The sequence below is a fragment of the Lactuca virosa genome, chromosome 3 (genome assembly GCF_052849685.1).
Source record: "Lactuca virosa cultivar CGN04683 chromosome 3, Lactuca_virosa_CGN04683_v6, whole genome shotgun sequence".
NCBI classification, from domain to species: domain Eukaryota; kingdom Viridiplantae; phylum Streptophyta; class Magnoliopsida; order Asterales; family Asteraceae; genus Lactuca; species Lactuca virosa.
Genome location: NC_136428.1, coordinates 241,617,507 through 241,640,913, shown reverse-complemented (window position 1 = coordinate 241,640,913; position 23,407 = coordinate 241,617,507). Strand labels below are relative to the sequence as shown.

General features: G+C 36.9%; 1 non-coding gene across 1 annotated transcript; it reads right to left on the bottom strand.

Annotated features, from left to right (window-relative positions):
- Positions 1-5,685: 5,685 nt before the first annotated feature.
- LOC145167949 (small nucleolar RNA R71) lies at positions 5,686-5,792 on the bottom strand. The gene has a single exon (XR_013741548.1). It is a non-coding gene; the product is annotated as a small nucleolar RNA R71 (small nucleolar RNA).
- Positions 5,793-23,407: the final 17,615 nt, after the last annotated feature.

Sequence of the window (23,407 nt, the reverse complement as noted above, 5' to 3'; positions counted from 1 at the left end):
TTTAAAAATTTAGAAATAAATTTTAATAGATTTGAAATAATAATCTAATAATTAGTCTAGTAATAATAATTTGAACTTAAGTTGCTAATGTTGTATGGGGTGATCCGGTGAGAGCTCAAATGTTTAGTTGAGCCGATATACGTTATAGTGCATTTGTGGCCTCCTTTATTCTAGTGAAATCATGAGACAAAAACACAACCTCTCTTAGTTTGAGGAATGCAATATGTTTAGCAGCTTGTACTTGAAATGTATCCAGGAAAACTAATATCTCTAACCAATAAGGGTTGAAGTTAAGTGCCCCTGCTTAAGCATGTAGGTTTTTGAGTGAAAAAAGTGAGTACATGTAAGAAAAAAAAAAGAGAGAAATTACCAAAAAGTGAAAACTTGAAGAATTTTTGGAGCTATAGAAGTATCAAAGTTCGAATATCAAAGATCAAAAATTCTGAAGAAAAATCAAAAGTTGAAGATACCAGAAATTACATAAAAAGGTGGTGAATTCAAAGTACAAATTGAAGATCAAATGTCAAAAGAAAGAAGAATTCAAGAGCTCCAAAGTGTGGTATCTAAAAGTTGTAATTCTCTAGATTATGTATGCTTGGGTGGCTTTACAAAAATACCTTGAGGTTAAAAAGATTTCTGCGGATAGATTCGGAGGGATGCATAAAATGAGCATTGTTCAAAAGAAGTTGGCGAGTGTTTATGAGAATTGTGAGTATTTAGAATTGAGGGGGGTTATTTAGGAAAATTTTAGACACAAATGCACGCATAGGTCTTGGCATAATGGCTGATTTTGAGTTGGACCGTTCTATGTGGTATTGGTGATAAAGGTTTAATTTAAAAATAGTTAAATTTGCTTGAGGGCAAGCAAAGTACAAGTGTGGGGTATTTTGATATTGCCATATTTATACATATTTTTAGGCAATATTTATCTACATTTTTATGAATAATTTGGTTATTTATATAGAATAATGGTACTTATAAGGATAAATTGTTATTTGCAGCCAAAATAGAAGCATTTTCGAAGAAAGGGACTAAAGTTGACAAAACATGGAACTTTGGAGGCTTGAAGGAATGAAGAATTAAAACTCAGCAAAAGAAACGTACTCACGACGTGAGTAATTGAAGACTCATGATGTGAGTAGAGTGTTCTAGAAGATATGCACCAGATGAAGAAGAGTCCTTGTCGAATACGTTAATCTCGCACTCACGACGTGAGGATTATCTGCTCACGACGTGAGATTGGAAAAATCAGAAAGTATATAAACTCTTGTCCATTACGACTTGAGAGACGTTTGGTGGATAGAAGGCAGACCTGGAGACGATTTGGAGAGGAGAAGAAGTTCTGGAAGAGGCTTTTACCACCAAGGAAGAGAAGAGTACATCAATAGTTTAATTGTTTGGTACATTCACTATGACTTCTATTATGATTTGTGTTTGTTTATCTGTTGCTATGAGCAGCTGAATCTAGTTACTCTTGTTTAGCTATTTGAAGCTTCTGACTTATGGTTTAGCTTATTGTAAGGGTCGAATTGTTGTAATTAGTCGAAATGTATTTTGAATTCTTCGAATGTTTTGTAATCTATTTTACTGAGGCGCTTTTATTCGAAGCCTAAGTGTCTATGCCTTAGTATATTTTTTGCATGCTTTCAGTTTCCTATAAATAGGGATATTTACTAGAGTTAGATAAGAGTTTTTACAGACCTGTCTTTGTACTCGGTAAACATTCGAAAGCGTAATAGAGCTGAAACAAGATCATATTTACATCTGGTGTTCAATCTCGCATTCATAATTGATTTCATACTCTGATTCGTTTTATACTTGATTCTTTGATTCATCAATTGGTATCAGAGCAGGAATCACATATGTGATCTGATTTTCATCCATTCAAAAAGTTTTAGAATCAAATTTTTGGTTCAAAAGTTTCCGCACTTTTTGATCGTGAAAAATTTATCTAGATTTTAGTTTGTGATTTGATTCTGCATTTGAATTGTTGAATCGAGTGTTTTTCTTGCAATTCCGATTTGAATCAACTAGTTTGTTTTCAAATTTCCAAATCTTCTTAAAAATTTTCAAATTCAGCTTCCGTACAACAATTGCGAGTTTCAATCTCAATTCGATGTCCTCGTTTTCTCATCTGTTAGGATCATCAACCAAAATTCCAATGCTAATCCCTGAATATTATGATCAGTGGGCTGATCGTATGCAGGATTATCTGAATGGTCTTGATGAAGAATTATGGTCATGTATCACTGGAAATGTCAATGTTCCAGTGAATGTTCAACCAATTGGATCATCTTCTACAAGTTCTGAAGTTGATAATCAAACTGATAGTCTGAAGAAACTAGAGAAGAGGTGTATGAGAGAATTGCGACGAGCTTTACCTCCAGTTGTGTACAATTATATAAGGAGTTGTACAACTGCAAAAGAGATCTGGAACAATCTGAAAGATAAGTTTCAATGAAGTGAGAAGACGAAAATCAATTCAGTCAAACAGTGTTTGGTTGAGCTGAAAGATTTCAGACAAAAAGAAGGTGAAACAATTGAAGTCTACTATGATCAACTGAACGAGTTAATCTATCGTTGTAATCGCTATGGAATTACCAGGACTTCAGTGGAATTCAATCTCATATTTGTGATAGGTCTTCGAAAAGAATGGAGAAGCGTAAGTATGATGGTGAAGAATCAACAGAGTTTTGATACATCAACTCTCAATGATTTGTACAATCAGTTGAAGACACACGAAACTGAGGTAAATGAAATTGCTGAAGAGACGAAGCTAAATTTGGGAGGTCCATTGGCACTTGTGTCAAAGATATCTGAGAAAGTGATAAGTCTATTTTGTGAATATACTAAATTGTCATAAATCTGTTGAAGTGATGTATAATTGTCCAAGAATGGCACTACTTTGATGAGTTGTTGAACTTCATATGCAGGTCAATATATCATACTAAAAGTGGCGGAACCTGCAAGTAAAACGAATTGCTAAAGGAATGAAGAAACGTTGCTGGGAAAATTAACCATGCCTCAATGTTTTGGTCATATCTCAAGTTCTGGAGCTCCGATTGACATGAGTAAAGATGTTCTGGAAACTAGACAAGATTTGCTACAACTTTCGTGTTTTGTGTTTCTGCTAGTTGTGTCGTTTTGACCACCAAAACTTGCACGGAAGATGAAGGACGCCTCCAGGCGTCTAAGACGTCCCTTAGGACGTCCAACGTTTTTGGCCATTTTTTAGTGTATTTCAAGGACGGAAGAAGGCATGTAAGGACGTACAAAGAACGCTTCGGCATTATACACGACGTCTAAGATGTCTCCTAGGACATTCAACGTCCCACATCGCCCGATTTCACTCTTTTTTCTGTCAAATAATATAAACAGGGACTTATGCATTCGTTTTTAGGGTTACCACCTGCAATTCTTAGAGTTTTTCCTGCGTTTTGGAGGCTTCTAAAACCCTTGGAAACATTTGGAAACACAAGTCCATTCCATTTCAAACCGGATTCAAGGCAAGATTCGATTTAATTCATCATCAAGCAACATTTGAAGATCATTTAACCGGTGATTCTCATCAATTCTAGTAATTTTCAGAAACGATTACTTCCTCCCAAGGTTTATTTGTTTCGTACTTTGATAATCATTAGGCTACATTTGTTTGATGATTCTAAGTTTGATTATGAGTTCTATTATGTATTTCATTTATTTCATCCAAGTTAGTGTTTTTATGAACTCAATGGAAGGCTAAATCATCAGGGTTACTTCCGGGGATGTTTATGACTTTTTGATGAACACACTTGATTATTACTTGATTCTAGTTAATTTCAATTGTTATTTTATGCTTCATGTGATGATCTTTGGTAATGATAAATGAAATTGGATTGTATGAATTGTTTGATGTCATAATTAAGATAATCTATGGTAAATTCATCATTTCTTCCAAGTTCAATTAGTTTAGGAATAAAGACAAGTGATTGAATCAACATATATTATTCTAACTTATGATATTGAATCTTAATATGGTAATAGGTAGTTGGAAGACACATTATTGTTAGTTAACTAATTGTTCCTAATCCATTTAGACATAGGGAGTAAGACAAATAGTTGAATGAATATATTGTGTGCCCAAAACTATGTGTTACAGGTTAATAAACCCCAATTGCATCTAAGTAATTGAATTAGGATTCTAGGGAAGAAAGTGTGTGAATCTAAATTGTCCATAACTGAACCGGGAGTACTCTAGTTTTCTCATTGAGATTTTCATTTTTAATTAATAAATTTTCAAGCTTTTGTTCGGTATTTACTTTAATTTTTTTTTTCGTGACAATTGCTAGTAATACTTTTCTTTTTATTGATTACTTTGACACAAAGTTTAACCACGAACTCCTTGTGGATTCGACCCGACTTACCCTATCTACTTAGGTTAGTTGGTTTATTTTTGATTGAGACAACGACCTCGATCAAAATTTGGCGCCGTTGCCGGGGAGATTGTGCGCTTGAGCTATTGTGTTTAAGTAGTTATAGTTCTTTTTACTTTCATTTTCAATTCTCGTTTGCAGTTCACGTTTGTTTTATTTGTGTTGTGCAGGCACACCAGTGCATGCATACAAGACATAGCGGACACTCTTCACCGCTTGCATTTGATCCGGAAATCGAACGAACAGCTCGCTCAAATCGGGTCGCCAGAAGGAACATCAATACTATGAGTGTAGATAACGTTGTCGTGGAAGATGTGGTCGAGGGGCATGGGGATGCAGCCAACAATCCTTTACCACTAGTTCCACCACCACCTCCTCAATTCCCAAACAACAACAATGGAAACAATGGGATTAACAACAATGTCGGTGCACCAATCATCCCACCAGTACAGACACAACCGAATAGAAACAACCGTGGCCAAAATGGTGGAAACGGAGGAAATTGGGCACAAAATATGGGAGGCAATGTAGGAAACCACAACGGTGGTAATGTCAGAAATTAGAACCAAAATCCTAGAAATGTCGGTCCTCAATTTGGTAATGGTGGTAATGGTGGTAACGAGGATGACTGGGATTTTGATGATGGAAGTGACAATGGACTTGGTTGGAATCAGAACCACAACAGTGGTAATAGGCGGAATCAAGGCAATCGGGGTGGAAACGGGAACTACAACAATAACTGGAACAACCAGAATTTTCCCAATGGTGGCAACAATGACTACAACGACGGGTTCGGAAATCAAGGCTTTGGGAATCATTATCAAAGGAATCCAAATGGTGGATTCAACAATGCAAATGGAGGATACTACAACGAAGGCAACCAATTCCCTCATCTTTACTTTCCGCAGCCTAATAGACAATCTGTGGCGTCTCATTTTCAGCTGGGAGAGTATGATGATGCTTCACCTATACTCTTCGTAGAAGGAAATGAGCATCATGTGGAAGTAAGACCACAACTAATTAGCGTCTTACCCGTATTTAGAGGCCATAAAACTGATGATCCATACAATCACCTCTATGAGTTCCTTGCAATTGCTAACGCGAATACTCCGCGAGGAACTAATTGAGACTCTTTTAGACTTCATTTATTTCCGTTCACTTTAAAAGAAAAAGCTAAGTATTGGTTCACTCCTCTTGCCCCCCATAGTATTACTACTTGGGAGCAATTAAAACTAAATTTTTGCAAGAGTTCTACCCTGCTAGTAAAACAACGGAAATAAGAAAAGCGATACAAGATTTTACACAAAAACCCAATGAAGAATTTCATGATGCATTTGAACGCCTCAAGGAATTTTTGCGTTCATGTCCCCATCATGAATTTCCCCGTTGGCAACTTGTACGTTTCTTTTATGATGGAGTCGACACTGCCAATCAAACTATGATTAATGTCTCATCTGGCGGCACTATCATGATGCAAGATAGTGAAGACGCTTGGCGATTCTTGAAGCAGTTGAGTCATGGTTCAAAAACCAATTACTCAGCTAAGAAACGGGACAACCCAGTTTCATCTGCTGCTTCAGTTGGACTAGACAAAAACTGGAAAAATGAAGTCAAATCTGATATTAATTCTTTAAATAAAAAATTTGACTTACTACTCTCTAGTCTAGGCAAAGAGAAAGGTGTGTTTTTTTTGCAGGGACAGAAGATATGTGTAAGCTGTGGAGATTCAGGACACATTGCAGATGAGTGCATGAGAAGTCAAGAGGAAATCAGTCAAGTGCACGGCTATGGTCAATTCCAAAATAATCCACGATCATTCAATCAGAACTACAATCAAGGCAGGAACTACAACAACAATGGGAATTTCAACAACAACAACCATCAAGGGAATTACCAAAACCAAAATCAGCCAAAACAGTTCCAGCAGTCCAACTTTAACCAGGGTGGAACATCAAAGAAGGAGGAAACGGATGGCAACAAGTTGGACAAAATCATGGAGTTCATAACACAAACATATCAGAAAGCCGACACTAACTCCAAGTCCATAGCTGCTATCGAGAAGCAGATTGCTCAACTGGCGGAGCAAATTGGGAAAAGAGAAGATGGCAAGTTTCCAAGCACCACAACAGTCAACCCATCTCACACTCAAAGACCCGGAAAAGAGCATCAAGTGAATGAGGTAATCACCTTGCGTAGTGGGAAAAAGGTTGACAACAAGGTAAGTGCTCCTACTTTAGATAATGACAGTGACACTGAGGTCTTTTTTGATGAAAAAGAAGAGTTTGAGAAAGGTTTCAAATCTGAAAAACAAAAAGTAGTTAAGGGTAAAGATGACTCTAAAGTTGGGGAGCATGGTGTGGAGGTTAATACCGCACCATATCCTTCGGCTTTAGAGAAACCGACATCCTTCCCTTTTGGGAAGCGAGGGCCGAAAATGGAAGACATGTGGGATCTATTTAGTCAAGTTAAAATAAATATCCCGTTAGTCAAACTTATTAAGGAGGTACCTTCTTATGCTAAATTTTTGAAGGATTTGTGTGTTCAAAAATGCAAACTCCAAGCACACCTCCCTAAAAAGATTGACTTAACCGAGCATGCAAGTTCCATAATATCAAATAAACTTCCACCCAAGCTTAAGGATCCCAGAGCACCTTTAATTTCTGTTACCCTAGGTAATATTAATATCAAAAAGGCGCTCCTTGATCTTGGAGCTAGTGTTAATATAATCCCAGGAAATCTTTTTGAGCAACATGACTTAGGCACTTTGGAACAAACTGATATTATTTTGCGATTGGCCGATAAGTCAACCAAAATTCCCCGGGGTATATTATCAGATGTCATCATTAAGGTGGAAGATTTCTATTACCCAATTGATTTTCTTGTGCTTGACACCGACAACACTTATAAAGAAAGTCAACCTTCTATTATTTTGGGTCGTCCGTTTTTGGCAACAATAAATGCACAAATTAATTGTAGAACGGGTGCAATGGATATCTCTTTTGGAAATAGGAAACTTAGAATTAATATTTTTAATACGTTTCCTAACTCACCATCAGATTATGAATGTTAACGTGTGGATGTGGTTGATGACTTAGTGTATCAATTCACTCCTAAAATATTACACCCCGATCCGTTGGAGTTTTTTCTTTCTAATAACAGGGATGAAGTTTTAGAGTTGGATGACATCAAGATGGTTGAGGAGGCATTTGAAAATGCTATTGAGCAAGAGAGGCCACCATGGAGTTATCAAGTTGACAAATTGCCAACAAGTTTTTCGGACCCACTTAAGCCATCTTTGGAGGAGCCACCCACTCTTGAACTTAAAACTCTTCCTTCACATCTTAAATACTCTTTTTTAGGATCTAACGAGAACTTACCAATTATCATATCTTCTGATTTGACAGGTCCACAGGAGGAAGCATTACTGAAGGTGCTTTCCAAGTACAAGGGAACAATTGGATGGACCATAGCAGACTTGAAGGGAATTAGTCCAGCCACATGTATGCATCGAATCATCACTGAAGCTGGAACAAAGCCATCCCGAGATGCACAACGAAGGCTCAACCCGAATCTGCGAGAAGTTGTTAAAAAGGAGGTGCTGAAATGGCTTGATGCGGGTATTATCTACCCAATATCTGATAGTGATTGGGTGAGCCCAACACAGACAGTGCCAAAGAAGTCGGGCATCACAGTGGTGGATACAGAAGATGGAGAGAAGAGCTCAACAAGACCGGTCACCGGATGGAGAGTTTGCATCGATTATCGCAAGTTCAATGCTGCAACATCAAATGACCATTTCCCTCTCCCTTTTATTGATCAGATTATTGAAAAATTGTCCGGGAAAAAGTTTTATTGCTTTTTGGATGGATACTCGGGGTATAATCAAATTGCCATCCACCCCGAGGATCAATCCAAAACCACATTCACGTGTCCCTATGGCACCTTTGCTTTCCGAAGGATGCCATTTGGCTTGTGTAATGCCCCCGCCACATTCCAAAGATGTATGATGGCTATTTTTTCAGACATGGTGGGGGACTCATTAGAAATTTTCATGGATGATTTTTCAATTTTTGGATCTTCTTTTGAGACATGCTTAAACCAACTAGAAAAAGTTTTAAAACGTTGTATCGAGTCTAATTTGGTTTTAAGTTGGGAGAAGAGTCATTTCATGGTAAAGGAGGGAATTGTACTTGGTCATGTTGTCTCCGAGCGTGGTTTTGAAGTCGACCGGGCCAAAGTACAAATTATTTCTACTCTTCCCCCACCCACTTCGGTAAAAGGCGTCCGTTCTTTTCTTGGGCATGCCGACTTTTATCGAAGATTTATCAAGGATTTTAGTGCAATCTCAAAACCTCTTTGTAATTTACTTTTAAAAGACGCACCATTTTCCTTTGATAAAGCATGTCTCGAATCTTTCACCACATTAAAGAACAAACTTGTTGAAGCCCCTATCTTGCAATCACCCGATTGGACTTTACCTTTCGAAATCATGTGTGATGCGAGTGATTACGCGGTAGGGGCAGTTTTGGGACAACGGGTGAATAAAAAACCCGTTGCAATTTGTTATGCGAGCAAAACTTTTTCGGATGCACAATTGAATTACACTACTACCGAAAAAGAGTTGCTTGCGGTCGTGTTTGCACTTGACAAATTTAGATCTTACATATGGGGATCTAAAGTTGTAATTTTTACCAACCATAGGGCCATTCGCCACCTTTTGGAAAAGAAGGATGCCAAACCACGTCTCATAAGATGGATCCTTCTTCTTCAAGATTTTGATCTTGAAATTCGGGACAAAAAGGGTTTCGAAAATGTTATGGCGGATCATTTGTCTAGAATAACTAATAATGATAACTCAACGGAAGTTATTCAAGAAAATTTTCCAGATGAGCACATTCTTGCTGTCAAAACTATACCATGGTTTGCTAATTTAGTGAATTACTTTGTGACAAGGGAAACTCCATCGTATTGGAATGCTTAACAAAGGAGGTTCTTCCACTCTCAAACAAAATACTACATATGGGAGGACCCGGATCTTTTCAAAATTGGAGCAGATCAAGTGATTAGGCGATGTGTACCACATACGGAGCAAGAAGATATTCTAAGACATTGTCATTCATATGCATGTGGAGGGCATTTTAGTGCCAAAAAGACAGGGCATCGGGTTCTACAAAGCGGTTTTTTCTGGCCCTATATTTTTAAAGAAGCACATACATTCGTTAAAGCTTGTATTCGTTGCCAACAAGTTGGGGGGATCTCAAGACGGGACATGATGCCAATGACCCCAATTTTAGTAGTTGAAAATTTTGATGTATGGGGCATTGATTTCATCGGTCCGTTCCCCATGTCTTTTGGCAATCTATACATTCTTGTAGCCGTTGATTATGTATCAAAATGGGTCGAAGCCGAGGCTACACGCACGAATGACCATAGTGTTGTTTGTAAATTTGTTAAAAAGAACATATTTTCTAGACACGGAGTCCCTCGAACTATTATTAGTGATGGGGGCTCCCATTTTAAAAATTGGCATTTTGCAAAGTTACTTAAACACTATGGTGTCACACATAGGATAGCTACTCCATATCACCCACAAACAAGTGGACAAGTAGAAGTGTCAAATAGGGAAATAAAACGAATCTTGGAAAAGACTGTTCGTCCCGACCGAAAAGATTGGTCATTAAGATTAGATGATGCATTATGGGCATATCGAACAGCCTATAAGACGCCCATTGCCATGTCCCCGTATCGGCTTGTTTATGGAAAGCCATGCCATCTCCCGGTGGAGTTAGAACACCATGCCGTGTGGGCCATAAAAAATGCTAACTTTGAATTGAGTGATGCAGGTACGGAAAGGAAACTCCAACTTGTTGAATTGGAAGAGATTCGAAAAGAAGCTTACGAAAGCTCAAGGATCTATAAAGAAAAGACGAAGGCATTTCATGACCGACATATTGTCCGAAAACAATTCTTTGAAGGACAATTGGTGTGGCTATTCAACTCTCGTCTTAAACTCTTCCTCGGAAAGCTTCAGAGTAAATGGGGTGGACCTTTTGTGGTGACAAATGTGGCGGATCATGGAGCTATTGAAATCAAGGACACGAAAGGCGGTGAACCATTTAAGGTAAACGGACAAAGACTTAAACCATACATTCGAATGGTAGATGGCGAAACGATACTCGTTGAGAAAACAACGCTCGAGGTACCACAATATTCAGAAACAACTTAGTCGAGGTAAACCGTCCGGCTGAAGACGTAAAACTTAGCGCTTTTCGGGAGGCAACCCGTGGTTTGGTGTGTTTTTACTTTTATTCTTCTTTTGGTGTGTTTTAATTCTTTTTGTATCGAGGACGATCCAAGGTTTAAAGTTGGGGAGGGGGTATTTAACTTTTGCTTAAAAAAAAAGCCTTCAGGCGTCCTATGGGACGTCTAAGACGCCTCGTAAGACGCGGACAGGCTACCACGTTTTTCCCCCCGATGAAATCCCTTCGCGAATTTACAAAAATGCCCCTTTTTATGTAAGACGTCCTAGGACGCGTCTAAGACGCCGTCTAGGACGCCGACGCGTTTTTCATCCGTTTTATGGCGTTTTCTGCATAATTGTTGGTCTCCTTCTTCTCTAAACTGCCATAGCCGAAACCCACTTGTTTTTTCCCATTTTCTTCGATTTCTTGGCCAAAACTCAACCAAAATTCGTGATTTTTTTTGCAATCTTCAAGAAATTAAGTAAGAAACATCACATTGCAAGATTTACACACTCTAATCACTTATTTGGGGACCGATTTCAAAACCCACAAAAACTAGGGTTTCGAAATTTTGACTTATTTTGGGTTTTTGGTTCAAGTTCTTGGTTCTTCTTCACTAGAAACACATTTTCAACAAGGTATGTGCTTCAAAACTCCATCTTTTAGTTGAATTTCGGAATTTTTTCCATGGATGTTCATATATGTTTGAAATTTTGAAAAAGATGAAGAATATGATAAATATTGGTATGAATTCTTGTGAATTAGTGTTTGCAGTTGTTAGAAATATGTTCCAAACAAGTTGCATGTGTCATTGTGAATTTTCTAAAAATTGAATTTTTGTTGTTAAAAAAAAAAGCACATATAATGTTGGAAAATCATTTTTATGTTTATATTTGTGTTTGGATTAAAAAATTCAAGTTCTTAGAAATTTTCAGAATGACACTGAATTTTGACACTGCATTGTTAGTCTGAATATTTACCTGTTACAGTTCTGTTCTGGTTTTAGTTAGAACTTGTCAGTTGCAGTTAACATTTGGTTTAGCTGTGTTTTTCCTGATTGGTTAAATTTTTGAAAACTATTTAGTTACTGAAAACATAACAGGACTTAAAACAGTTATTTATTTAGACTGAATTTATTTTAACTTTGTTTGGAACATCTTGCCAACTGAATTATTTGTTTTATTTTTGCGACATTTGATATGTTTAATGGCAAGTTTTGTTTTGTGGTTTTGTGTGTGATTGATTTTGCAGATGCCGACAAAGAGATCAAGGGTAGCATCATCAAGTAGTGCAGCCAGACAACCAGTTAGACAGCCGGAGCCAAATGTACCTGTGGCTTTCAACCCACAGTATCAGACATTGCATGAGTATGCAGACGACATTCGCCCGACAGTTTATGAGGCGACTCATCCGATTACAGGTTTTATTGTAGAGTACATGGTGGAGCGACCGAGCTTCACTGGGTACAATATTGTGGAGACGTTTGATCGCTATGGATGGGGTGGAGCGCTGGACTTCAATCCCACGCAGATTTATGTTGATATAGTGCGGGAATGGACGAGGACACTTCGACGTGTCGAGGTGCCTGGTAGGCCGGAGAAGTTGCAGCTGATTGGGACGGTTCGTACTCATGATATAGTGATGACTGTGCAGGGTATTCGGGACATGTTTCATGTAGATACTGGATATCATCTACATGATCTTGAGAATCAGCCGACTGAGTATAGATGTATTGACACGAGGGGGGTAACCCTGGGGTTAGCATGATAGAAGTATACCGTACAGTATTCCGTGAGGGGACGAGGGCATACGACAGATTTCGCGAATTGGTACCCTTAGCAAAGGCATTGCATAACATTATCACAGAAAATGTGAACCCGAGGAATAGTGATCCTAGGGCGGTGAGGACACATGACTTATATGTATTATATGGATTGATGACAGGATCCGTATTTATTTCTTATGCATATAATGCTATGTGCAACATATGGTCCTGTTTTGATATCCAGCACAGAGTCACCACCCCCATGTCGCCCTGATATCGACATATGTGACTAGGGAGCTGGGGAATAGGATCAGGGTCCCACGAGCTACATCATACCCGCGTATCCTTCGCCCTACTGCTACTTCTTTCAGACACATCTCATTTCAAATTATAAATGGGAGACATACTCTAGTGGATTCTGCCACAAATCTAACATACACGGCACCACTCGGAGTGGAGGATGAGGAGCCATTCGTTGGTGATTTTCAGGGGGATCATCAGCAGCAACAGGGACAAGCAGCAGGTCAGGGATGGAACATGCAGACAGCTTGGGAGGATTTTGTGGGGATACAAAACACGCATAACCAGGAGGTGCAGGCTTGGATGGGGAGAACAGATATATGGATGGAGGGTGTCGACACGACACTGGCTGACCTTACTGAGCAGATGCGACAGGTTGGCATTACAGCTAGCAACACTTATAGTGTTGGCACTCGTCAGCTGTACCAGCTGGAGTACTATGCAGATGCCGCCTACAGACAGAGTCGTGTCCAGTATGAACCGATGGACATTGATCAGCCACAGTATCGATACTGAGCTCCAGCCCCGGTCTTCTACCGATCCGGGGATCCGAGCAACTATCCATCGCCATCCGAGTATGAGCATTATCAGCCACCACCAGCTACAGAGGACTCTACTCGCTTTGAGGATTTAGCTGGATCGATCTTTGGGTATCCTCCACCATACCCACGATATCCTCCACAGCCGCCCCCGCAGTGAACTTTGGTGAGATCCACTTTTGATTTTTATTTTTATGGTTGTGTGATGAAGACTTTTACTTTTTCTTTTCATTTTTATTTTGATTTTCATGTCTTTATTTGGGATGAATGTACTGCTATTAAACTCATTATTATTATTATTATTATTCTCTCTTGGGTTGGTTCCATGAAATACGTGATGAGTTGGTAGCAACTCTATATCTTGAATGTAACTCATCAAGATGGAAAATGATAGGAGTTTCGTACATCGAGTCATAATATCTATTTAATATTGATTTTGTGGGTTGCTCAGCTGGTTTGGAAATATTTATATTTATTTAAAAATTGTTATGTGAAATACCCAAGTGTTTGAAAAATGAAGGTTTTTGGCTCGATCCTACGATCTTTCAATTGAGGACCCAACCGAACAATATGTGTCATCACGCTCTGAGTACTTGGTCTTACTTACTCCTGCGCCTTTGGGGTTGGAAGGGGACTATTATTGTTTTCACACAACCAAAAAGCATCATGAGACATTGAAGAACTTCAAAGTATCTATATTCAAGCTCAAGTCAAATACAAAGATGATCAAATCCGATGAAGCCATCAAAGAACTTGAAGAATGCACAATCAAGATAAATATGAAGAAAAGTTCAAGTTGAAGACATTGTGTGAAACAATATCTGACCCCTCGATAGTGGGAGTGTATGGGTTGGTCCATTAAGTGTTACCGACCGCGCTAACTATGTTAGTGAACCTTGAAAAGGGGACTTTGGCAATGAGTTCAACTGATTACTCATGAGGTTGATTATTGGAAAGGGTTCAAAAAGTGGAGGGTTTCAAACAACAAAGTAAAATAAGCATAACATGTGTTTTGAGTTTAAAAGTCTGGATATGAAACTAATAATCCTCGAAATCATTATATTGTGCCATTGAAAATATTGTGATAAAAAGTACGGAATTCGTGATTCCATTGAGTTTTTCTTAGGATAAGAGAGTAAGACTACGCTGATTATTTCAGGCCAATCTCGGGACGAGTTTGGAATAAAGTTGGGGAGGTTTGATAAGTCTATTTTGTGAATATACTAAATTGTCATAAATCTGTTGAATTGATGTATAATTGTCCAAGAATGGCACTACTTTGATGAGTTGTTGAACTTCATATGCAGGTCAATATATCATACTAAAAGTGGCGGAACCTGCAAGTAAAACGGATTGCTAAAGGAATGAAGAAACGTTGCTGGGAAAATTGACCATGCCTCAATGTTTTGGTTATATCTCAAGTTCTGGAGCTCCGACTGACATGAGTAAAGAAGTTCTGGAAACTAGACAAGATTTGCTACAACTTTCGTGTTTTGTGTTTCTGCTAGTTGTGTCGTTTTGACATCCAAAACTTGAACGGAAGATGAAGGACGCCTCCAGGCGTCTAAGACGTCCCATAGGATGTCCAAGTCAAACGGTCAGCATCTGGTCAAATTTCGGAGCAGAAAAAGAAAGAGAAGGGCCCGTCGGCGTCCTACATGGCGTCTAAGATGTCCCCTAGGACATCCAGGCGTTTTATGGGCGTCTCGTGTTGGAACGGCGTGTTTCAGGAAGTTTAGAAATCAAGGCAGGACGTCCTAGAACGCGTCTAAGACGTCCCCTAAGACGTCCAACGTTTTTGGCCATTTTTAGTGTATTTCAAGGACGGCAGAAGGCATGTAAGGGCATAAAAAGAACTCTTCGGCGTTATACACGACGTCTAAGACGTCTCCTAGGACGTTCAGCGTCCCACATCGCCCGATTTCACTCTTTTCTGTCAAATAATATAAACAGGGACTTATGCATTCGTTTTTAGGGTTACCACCTGCGATTCTCAGAGTTTTTCCTGCGTTTTGGAGGCTTCTAAAACCCTTGGAAACATTTGGCAACACAAGTCCATTCCATTTCAATCTGGATTCAAGGCAAGATTCGATTTAATTCATCATCAAGCAACATTTGAAGATCATTTAACCGGTGATTCTCATCAATTCTAGTAATTTTCAGAAACGATTACTTCCTCCCAAGGTTTATTTGTTTCGTACTTTGATAATAATTAGGCTACATTTGTTTGATGATTCTAAGTTTGATTATGAGTTCTGTTATGTATTTCATTTATTTCATCCAAGTTAGTGTTTTTATGAACTCAATGGAAGGCTAAATCATTAAGGTTACTTCCGGGGATGTTTATGACTTTTTGATGAACACACTTGATTATTACTTGATTCTAGTTAATTTCAATTGTTATTTTATGCTTCATGTGATGATCTTTGGTAATGATAAATGAAATTGGGTTGTATGAATTGTTTGATGTCATAATTAAGATAATCTATGGTAAATTCATCATTTCTTCCAAGTTCAATTAGTTTTGGAATAAAGACAAGTGATTGAATCAACATATATTATTCTAACTTATGATATTGAATCTTAATATGGTAATAGGTAGTTGGAAGACACATTATTGTTAGTTAACTAATTGTTCCTAATCCATTTAGACATAGGGAGTAAGACAAATAGTTGAATGAATATATTGTGTGCCCAAAACTATGTGTTACAGGTTAATAAACCCCAATTGCATCTAAGTAATTGAATTAGGATTCTAGGGAAGAAAGTGTGTGAATCTAAATTGTCCATAACTGAACCGGGAGTACTCTAGTTTTCTCATTGAGATTTTCATTTTTAATTAATAAAATTTCAAGCTTTTGTTCGGTATTTACTTTAATTTTTTTTCGTGACAATTGCTAGTAATACTTTTCTTTTTATTGATTACTTTGACACAAAGTTTAACCACGAACTCCTTGTGGATTCGACCCGACTTACCCTATCTACTTAGGCTAGTTGGTTTGTTTTTGATTGAGACAACGACCTCGATCAGAAAGAAGCAGAAAATGGTGATTCTGAGGAAGAAGAAGGATTCATCATGAATTCGGATGATGAGGCAATAGCTTTTTACTCGAATAATCGTGTTAAGAAGTTTTTCAAAAAACCGTTCAATCTGAAAACTAAGCTTGCTAAGGTAAAAGGAAGTGCTGTGAGTAAAACTGCTGATGAGGAGAAAAAGAAAATTAAGAAGAAAGATTCGAAAATGTCTGAAGGAAAGATCGAGAAAAAGCTGAAAGGTGATGTTGGTATAGATTGTCATTATTGCAACGGAGCTAATCATCTTGCGAATGATTGTATGCTTCGGAAGAAGGATGAGAGGAAGAATAAAGTTAAAGATGAGGCGTATTATGCAGAAAGGCTTGAGGAGGTTCGTGCGAAAGCCAAAAACTTGTCATTGGTTGCAAAAGGTGAACATGAAGATGAAGATGGAACATATCAAATCTGGTCATCCGGATCAGACGATGAAGAAATGAGGAATCCAACACATGGAGCAATGTATGCGAAAATGGAGGAGGACTCAGATGACGAGGAATTCGAAGTGAAAGGACGATGCTTCATATCCAAGATAGCAGACAAATCTCCAATGACAACAAAGGTACGTAAAATTCTCGAATCTTTTAATATTCCTACACATGCTTATGATTCTGAACTAATATCTTTTGATGAGACGGTTACTTATTTTGATTCAATTGTTGTGTCTGCTAGCAATGAGGCCAACAAGTTGTCAATGGAGTTGTTAGAGACCAAAAAGCGATTAGACATGAAAATAAGTAAAATTGATTGTTTGGAATTACAAATAACAAATATTATGTGTGATAGGGATACTTTATCAAGTGAAGTCAAACTTTTGCTAGCACAAAGAAACATTTATTGTAATTCTGCTAAAAGACTTTATGGAAAATTAACTGATTTACATCATTCATGTGAAATAAGTAAAGAGCAACATAGAAAATTACTACCTTTTCTATCATACGAAAGAGCTAAGGTAGATAATATTTCGTATGATTGTGAGCAAATAATAGCTGATTTTGACAAAATTACTGATGATAGATATAAATATGGAATTGTCAAAATTGATGAATGTCTTGATGCGAATGAATTAGTTAATATAGTGAATGATACTTTGACTAATCTGAACAAATTAAAATTTTGAAAAAGACTGAGAATTCAACATCTGATTGTCAATCTAATTTTGCTGATATTGAAGATAATTCTGACAATATTAGTGAAATTAGTGAACTTGAGGATGTTGATTGTTCCCAGTTATCTGTTGTTAATGTTGCATCAATATTTAAAGGGAAATAAAAAGTTAAGGATTTGATGGTTGAGAAAGAAACTAAAATACCTTCAACTTCGAAAGTTTGTGATATGAACTTCGTGGATCTCAAAGACAGTCAAACTGATGATAGCGATGATGAAGATGAAGAGAAATTTTCGAAGGGAAAGAAATCTTCAAAGGAAGAAGAAACTCCACGAATAGTGGTTGATCAAGTGTATGGTGATACACAAAAGTTCGAAAAAGTAATAACTGAAAAAGGTGAACATTACCTTGAAACGAATACTGTGGTTTATCCAAATTTCAAGTGTACAGATGATGTCATTTTTCCAAATCAAATTTTCGTAACTACTGGAAATGTTGAGAATATCAAACCAGAATTAAAGAAGTTAGTTGAGGAGGATAATTCAAAATCAACTGATGAAGGTTTTTTCGCAAATAAAAGCACAGTTGAAAACAACTTAACAAAGAATTCATATGTGTTTCAACGTCAAAAACCACAAAGAAAATGGGTTGAAAAATCAAAAATTAAAAAAGAGAATTCAAAACAAGTTGTAAAGGAAAATGAAAAAGTTGTCAAACTAAACTCCAAGGAATTCAAAGATCAAATTAACAAATTTTCAATGGAAAACAACATTTCAAAAAGACAAGCTAGGAAGAAAATATTTTGGCAGAGTATTGAGTCTCAAAAGATGTCTGAATCACAATCACCCAAAAATGCTTTCAAAGCTAAAAATTCCTCTTTTTCAACAAAAACTCAACATTCATCACAATCAAATCATTCAAGGTATGAAGTGAATAAACAACCAAAGTTTTCGAAAGTTTCAGAAACAAATAATTCAAGAACATTTTCAAATAAATCAAATCTAAACCAAAAATTCTATCAACATCAACATTTTAAATCAACAGTTGATACATCATATGCTCAATCTTTTCTAACAAATCCAAAAGTTGATTTTGTTCCTCAAAAGCCAAATTTTCCTAATCATATGAAGAAAGAAACTATGAAAACTTCACGTGAAAAAGGAATGACTTCAAGGAAGAACATTGATTATTGGCTTGATGGCAAAGGAAAGATGTATCAATCGAATACATTTTCAAAGGAGAAAATTCACGAAGCATATGAGAAGTATGTGAATACTTCATCAAACGACAGTTCATCTTCTAAGGATTCAAACATATCAGTCAAAGCTTGGAAACCAGTAATAAAAGCAAAGATTGTCCATTCACAAACTCAGAATTTGAAGAGTAGTGTCAATGAACATTCGAAACCATCAAAATCTTATGTTTCTGTTTCTTTAAATGAAGATGTGAACTTAATTGATAGTCTCAAAACTAAAGTTTGTGATTGGGTTAAAAGTTCTTCATTACATTCGAAATTGAAATCTAATTTCCAAGGACCCAAAAAGCCTTGGGTACCTAAAATTTTCCACTGATTGCAGGTACTATGTGACGAGCAATATGATAATAAATGGTACATTGATAGTGGTTGCTCTTGTTACATAACTGGGAAGAAGGAGAATTTACGTGATTTTCGAAGCCTAAAAAATGCTGGAGTTGTGAAGTTTGGGAACAATAAAAAATGTCAAGTCAAAGGATATGGGAAGATCACGAACGGACAATTCACAGTGAATCGTGTTGCATATGTTGAAGGTCTTCAACATAACTTGATAGTGTTTCCCAACTTGTTGTGGGCACTGGAAATCAAGTTCTTTTTAATGAAGAAGGAAGTGTTATTTCGAATGTCAACACTAAAGAAGTGTTACTGAAATCCAAAAGGAAATTTGACATGTTCACTTTGGACATCAATCCGATAGTAGGGAAACCTGCTATTTGTCTTCTTTCGAAAGCAACAACAGATTTAAGTTGGCTATGGCATCGAAGACTTTCTCATCTCAATTTTCGAAACATCAATAAACTTGTGGTACAAGATCTGGTAAGAGGTTTACCTGTACTTAAATTTGACAATGATTCTTTATGTGCAGCTTGTGAAGTTGGAAAGCAACATAAACAAGGTCATCCAATTACGATAGATTCGAAAATTGTTGCACCTTTGGAGCTCTTACATATTGACTTGTGTGGTCCTTCGACAGTTTCAACTCTCAACAAGAAAAGGTACATTTTAGTTATTGTTGATGACTTTTCCAGATTTACGTGGGTTTATTTTCTCAGGCTTAAATCCGAAGTTGCACAAATCATGATTGACTTTATCAAAAAGATGGAAACAACATTGAAAAAGATTGTTCGAAAAATTAAGAGTGATCATGGAACTGAATTTAAGAACAATGTTCTTGATTCATTTTTGGTGGACAAAGGGATTTCGCATAATTTTTCATCTCCATACACACCACAACAAAATGGTGTTGTTGAACTAAGAAATAGGTCTCTATGCGAAGCAGCAAGGACTATGCTGGCATATGCGAATCTTCCACAATACCTTTGGGCTGAAGCCGTATCCACCGCATGTTTTACTCAAAACAGATCTTTCATTCATCGTCGTTTTAACATTACTCCATATGAAATTCTCAACAATCGAAAACCTAACGTCAAATTTTTCCATGTTTTCGGATGCAGGTGCTTCATGATGAATCTCAAGGATAATCTTACGAAATTTCAAGCTAAAGCAGATGAAGGGAGTTTCTTGGGATATTCGCATAATTCAGTCGCATATCGTGTGTTGAACAAAAGAACACGAAAAGTTGAAGAAACTTTTATTCTTACATTTGATGATTACTACATTAAACAAACTACATTGCAGTTTGAAAATCATCCTATTATGAAAAACATACAAGATGAATCTGAATCCTCACAAACCTTAGATATTGATTATGATTTAATTTTTGGAATTTCAGATCATGCTGTTAATGCTGAAATAAATGCAAATGGTAATCATCTCTCTGAATAACGAAGCTTACTGATGATTCAACATCAACTTCTCCAGAGAAAGACGAAAGTATGCAAAACAATCCAGTGGAGGGGGAGCACTTGGATTCGAATACTCTAGTTGAGGGAGAGCATTATTTCGAGGGGGAGAATGAAAGATTGAATGCTGATGTTGAGGGGGAGCATGATGTTGAGGGGGAGCATGATGTTGAGAGGGAGCATAATGTTGAGGGGGAGCATTTAGAAAACATTGAGAATAATAATGATTTTGATGATGTTTGTTCGATTGCAGGTTCAGAGAATGATGATATATACGAAGATGCACATTTGGAATTTGATCCAGCATATCCGCCAATGGAAAAGTGGAGAAGAGATCATCCGAAGGATCAAGTTATTGGGAATCCACAAGAGGGTGTTTTAACAAGAGCTCAAATTCGTGCAAAGAATGAGGTATTGAATACTCATCAAGAATTTTGCATGTTCAATGTTTTCATCTCTAAAATTGAACCAAAAACAATTAAGGTTGCAATGGAACACTCAGATTGGGTTGTTGCGATGCAATCTGAATTGTCTGAATTTGAACGAAACAAGGTTTGGAGATTAATTCCTAAACCTGAAAATGTTTCGATTGTCGGGTTAAAATGGATTTTTAAAAATAAAACCGACAAAGATGGAAATATTGTTCGAAACAAAGCCAGACTTGTTGTTAAAAGATATTCACAACAAGAAGGAATCGACTATGAAGAAACTTTTGCCCCTGTCGCAAGACTCGAGGCGGTTCGTATATTTCTGGCTTATGCAGCTCACAAAGACTTTGATGTTTATCAAATGGACGTAAAGTGTGCATTTTTAAATGGAGAGCTTGAAGAAACAGTTTACGTGGAACAACCCCCAGGTTTTATTAACGAAGAATTTCCAGATCATGTTTATATTTTAGATAAGGCAGTTTATGGTTTGAAACAAGCACCACGAGCATGGTATGCAACTCTTACTTCATTTTTGAAACAATCTAAATTTAAACAAGGATCTATTGATCCCACATTATTTCGAAAGAAAGTTGGGAATCATCTAATGCTTGTTCAAATTTATGTTGATGATATTATTTTTGGCTCAACTGACCCTGATTTATCTAGAGAATTCGAAGATTTGATGAAAAGTAAGTTCGAAATGAGCATGATGGGAAAAATCAATAATTTTCTTGGATTGAATATTCGTCAAAGCAGAGAAGGAATTTTTATTAATCAAGAAAAATATACGAAGAATCTGCTAGAAAAGTTTGGATTGACGAATAGCACAAAGTTACGAGTTCCAATGGCAACTGGCATAAAGTTGACACCTTCGTTAGATAAACCTGCAGTTGACAGAACTCTTTATAGGAGCATGATTGGTTCATTACTTTATCTTACGGCAAGTAGTCCTGATATCATGTTTTCTGTTTGTAATTGTGCAAGGTATCAGTCAAATCCACGAGAACCACATCTCACTGATGTGAAGAATATATTTCGTTATCTTAAAGGAACAATTTCGTTAGGATTGTGGTATCCTTCGAAAACTGGGTTCTTTGTACAAGCATATTCGGATGCAGACTTGGGTGGGTGTAATCTTGATAGAAAAAGCACAAGTGGTGGATGTCAATTTCTCGATGGCAAATTGGTGAGCTGGCAGTCGAAAAAGAAAACATGTGTATCAATTTCAACAGTTGAAGCAGAATATGCGGCTGCTGCTGCTTGCACTTCACAAATTATATAGATTCAAAGTCAATTGCGTGATTATGCAATCAATATGAAAAAGATTCCATTATATTATGATTCTCAAAGTGCAATAAGAATTTGTCATAATCCTGTGCAGCATTCGAAGACTAAACATATAGCACTTCGTTATCATTTCATCAAGGATCACATGGAGGATGGAAATATTGAAGTACATTTCGTGAAAACAACTGATCAGTTAGCTGATATTTTCACGAAACCTTTAGATGAAAAATCCCTTGTGAAAATTATAGAAGGACTAGGAATGATCGATGGAAATTCTGTTCCACGTGAAAAAGGTGAATGATGAATGACCATGAATGATTCAGAGGCGCTGAATGAAAGACAAAGCAATAACCGTCAGCATTCAGAGGTTACTGTTCATAGTCAACGCTTCGACCCCTTCGAATTCGTAAATTTGTCACTTATTTTAAGGGTTGATTCAGAGGTTACTGTTCATAGTCAACGCTTCGACCCCTTCGAATTCGTACATTTGTCACTTATAAGGGGATGATAAAATTTTTTATTTTTGCAACAAGTACAGTTTATTTTTAATTTTCGAAAAATCAAAAATCCAAAAGATTTTCTTTTGTTCTGTCATTCAATTTTCGAAAAATAAAAAATCCAAAAAGATTTTCTTTAGTTTTGTCATTCAATTTTCGAAAAATCAAAAATCCAAAAATATTTTCTTTTGTCATTCAATTTTCGAAAAATCAAAAATCCAAAAAGATTTTCTTTTGTTTTGTTATTCACTTTTCGAAAAATCAAAAACCCAAAAAGATTTTCTTTTGTTTTGTTATTCACTTTTCGAAAAATCAAAAACCCAAAAAGATTTTCTTTTGTTCTGTTTCTATTTTCGAAAAATCAAAACATCAAAAATATTTTGATTCTTATTTCTTTTTAGTATTTTGTTGCAGATAATAATGACGATATACAGTGGATTATGTTTGCAGTTCTAGGGTCAGGTACATTTTTCTTATGAATCAATACATTTTTCATCACTTGAACTAGCTAAGTTGTCCCTAGAAGCATGCTGCTGCCTGTTGTCCAAAGCCTCCAATGACTCAATGTGTATGTACGAAAGCCTTAATGAAATTATTCATATGAAAATTTCTTCCCAATCAGGCTTATATTCACATTAGTCTCTGAGCTACCTGACTCTTCTCAAAATGAGTTAAGAGTTTACTGTTTTGTCCAAAAATA